This window comes from Grammomys surdaster, unplaced genomic scaffold (assembly GCF_004785775.1).
Source record: "Grammomys surdaster isolate TR1022 unplaced genomic scaffold, NIH_TR_1.0 125941, whole genome shotgun sequence".
Taxonomy (NCBI): Eukaryota; Metazoa; Chordata; class Mammalia; order Rodentia; family Muridae; genus Grammomys; species Grammomys surdaster.
In genome coordinates this window covers 4,631,782-4,635,501 of record NW_021620763.1, presented here as the reverse complement: position 1 = coordinate 4,635,501, position 3,720 = coordinate 4,631,782, and the positions used below count along the sequence as shown (strand labels likewise).

Here is a 3,720-nt window from a genome sequence, read left to right as displayed (position 1 = left end):
TGAAGAGTTCCATCTTCAACAACCAGAAAACATTTTCAAGAAAATCACAGAAGAAAACTTTCCCAACCTAAAAAAAGATGCCTATAAACACAAAAGAAGTTTATAGAACACAAATTAGACTAGACCAGAAAAGAAAATCCTCCTGCCACATAATAATCAAGACATAAAATCTTTAGAACAAAGGAAGAATATTAAAAAGCAGCAAGGGGAAAAGGCCAGATAACATACAAATGCAGAACTATCAAAATTATACCCAACTTAACAGAGACTCCAAAAGCTAAAAGTGTCCGGACATATCTTCCAACCTCTAAAACACCATAGATGCCAACCTAGACTACTATATCCAGCAAAACTCTTAACCACCATAGATGGAGAAAACAAGATATTTTAAGAGAAATACAAATTTTAAAAAAATCTGTCCACAAATACAGCACTACAGAAAATACTAAAGGAAAACTCCAACCCAATGAGAATTACTACATCCAAGAAAACACAGGAAATAAGTAATTCCATACCAGAAAAATAATGGAAGCACACACCACCACCACCACCACCACCACCAACAACAACAACAACAAAATAACAGAAATTAACAATCACTGGTCATTAAAATCTCTCAACATCAATGGACTCAATTTCCCAATTAAAAAACACAGGCTAAAAGAATGGATGGAAAAACAGGATCCATCATTCTGTTGCATACAAGAAACACACCTCAGCAATAAAAATAGTCATTAACTCAGAGTAAAGGACTGTAAAAAGTTTTCCAAGTGAACAGAACCAAGAAGCAAGCTGGAGTAGCTATTCTAATATCTAATAAAATAGGCTTTCAATCAAAATTAATCAAAAGAGACAGGGACTCTTCATGCTCTGAACATCTATGCCTCAAACACAAAGGCAACTACATCTGTAAAAGAAGCATTGCCAAAGCTTAAATCTCACATTGAACCTCACATATTAATAGTGGGAGACTTCAGCATCCTCCTGAAGCCAGCTGTTGTGAACTGCACCCAGGAACCTGACAAGGACACTCTGAAGTGCTCCATGCCTTTCCTTGACGTTCAGAAAAAGCTGGGGATCAGCCTAGATCATCACTTTATGTTCCTAAGTGCTGAACAGCCCTACAAGAATGCTGCTCAGTGCCATGCTTTTGAAAAAGAGAGGATAGAGTGTGCACATGGGATCGGTGCTACCCGGGCAAAGAAAAAGTGCAAGATAGAGTTTGAAGACTTTGAGGAATGCTTTCTGTGGTTCAAAACGATAAGGTGGATGCATGACATCAAGCAACAGTGGGAAAAGCTAATGAAAGAGGGGCAATACACCCTTCCTCCTCACCATTCAGGCAAGGAGGAGCCCAGGCCCTGAGCAGAGCAGCTGGAAGCCACTTTTCATCCTCTGTTTTCCACTGGAGAGAACGTTTAAGGAAAGCTCCTTCATCAAGTATGTAAAAATAGAGAATTACTCAATCTTAAAAAGAAAAAAAAAAAGCGGGAGACTTCAACACTTGACTCTCACCAATCCAGACAAACTATACAAGGAGTTAATGAAGGTAACCAACATTATGAACAATGCTTTGTATTATTAGACCCCCATGAATGAAAGCTCAATTTCAACAACAGAAACACCAGAAAGCTTACACACTGATGGAAACTGAACAGTTCTCTCCTCAATGATCATGGGTCAGGGAAGAAATAAAGAAATTAAAGGTGTTCTAGAATTCAATAAATATGAAGGCAAAACATACCCAAATTTAATGGACATAATGAAAGCAGTGCTAAGAGGAAATTCATAGCACTAAGTGACTCCATAAAAAAATTAGAAAGTTCTCATACCAGCAATTTAAAAATATACATGAAAGCTATAGAAAAACAAAGCAAACACACCAAGGAGGAGTAGAAGGCATGAAATAATCAAAATCAAGGCTGAAATCAATCAATTAGAAACAAAGAAAACAATACAAAGAATCGATGAAACCAAGAGTTGATTCTTTGAGAAAATCAACTGGATAGACAGAGACATAGAGAGAGAAAAAGAGAGAGTACTCAAATAAACAAAATTGGAAATGAAAAGGGAGAGATAACAACAAACAATGAGGAAATTCAAAGAATCATTAGTTCTTTCCAAAACCTATACTCCACAATATTGGAAAACCTTAACAAAATGGATGATTTTCTAGGCATATACCATTCACCAAAGTTAAATCAAGAGCAGTTAACCTATTTAAACCACCCTATAACCCCTAAAGAAATAGAAGCAGTCATTAAAATCTCAACAAAAAACAAAACAGAAAAAGCCCATGACTAGATGGTTTTAGTGCAGAATTCTAATAGACTTTCAAAGAAGAGCCAATGCTAGTATTCTTCAAACTGTTCCACAAAAACACTGCCAAACTCATTCTCTGAAGCCACAGTCACCCTGTTAAATAAGCCACACAAAGACTCAACAAAGAAAGATAATTTCAGACCAATTTTTCTTATGAACATTGATGTAAAAATACTCAATTAAAATGCTCACAAACTGAGTCTAGGTACACATCAAAAACAGCATCCACCCTGTTCAAGTAGGGTTCATCCCAAGGAGGCAGTGGTGGATCAATATACAAAAATCCATCAACGTAATTTACCATGTAAGCAAACTGAAAGAAAAAAATCATATGATCATCTTATTAGATCCTAAAAAAGCCTTTGTCAAAATTCAACACTGTTTCATGTTAAAAGTCTTAGAGAGATCAAGGATACAAGATGCATACCTAAACATAATTACATAAAAGTAATATCCAGCAAACCAATGGCCACCATCAAATTAAATGGAGAGAAACTTAGTGCAATTCTACTAAAATCAGAGACAAGACAAGGCTGCTAACTCTCTCCCTATCTATTCAATTTAGTACTAGAATTTCTAGATAGAGCAATGAAACACCTAAACAAAATCAAGTGGATACAACTTGGAAAGGAAAAAGTCAAAGTATCACTATTTGCAGATGATATGATAGTATACATAAGCAACCCCAAAAATTCTACCAGAGAACTCCTACAGTTGATAAACAACTTCAGTAAAGTGGCTGTATACAAAATTAACTCAAAAAAATGAGTATCCTTTCAGGCCAAGAAAAAAATGAGGGAAACAATACCCTTTACAATAGCCACATATAATATAAAATATCTTGGTGTATCTCTAATCAAGCAAGTGAAAGACTGATATGACAAGAACTTAAGTCACTAAAGAAAGAAATCAGGCAGGAATAAGAAGATCCAAAGATCTCCCATGATCATGAATCAGTAGGATTAATATAGTGAAAATGGCCATCTTAACAAAAGCAATTTTTACAGATTGAATGCAATTACCATCAAAATTCTAACAATTCTTTACAGAGTTTGAAAGCTCATTCTCAATTTCATGTGAAAAAAAAAAACAGGATAGTGAAAACAATCCTGAACAATAAAAGAACTTCTGGAAGTATCACCATCCCTGACTTCAAGCTGTACTACAGAGCAATAGTAATAAAAACTGCATGATATTGATAAAGAAACAGACAGGCAGATTGATGGAATCAAATCAAAGACCCTGAAATAATCCTTTACACCTATGGACGTTTGACAAAGAAAGCAAAACCATACAATGGAAAAGGGAGAGAATCTTCAACAAATGGTACTGGCCTAACTGGATGTCTGGTTGTAGAAAAATGCAAATAAATCCATATTTATCACCCTGCACAAAACT

At 35.4% G+C, this 3,720-nt stretch overlaps 1 pseudogene; it reads left to right on the top strand.

Moving 5' to 3' along the window:
* Window positions 1-1,044: 1,044 nt before the first annotated feature.
* On the top strand, window positions 1,045-1,365 carry LOC114608869 (annotated as a pseudogene).
* Window positions 1,366-3,720: the final 2,355 nt, after the last annotated feature.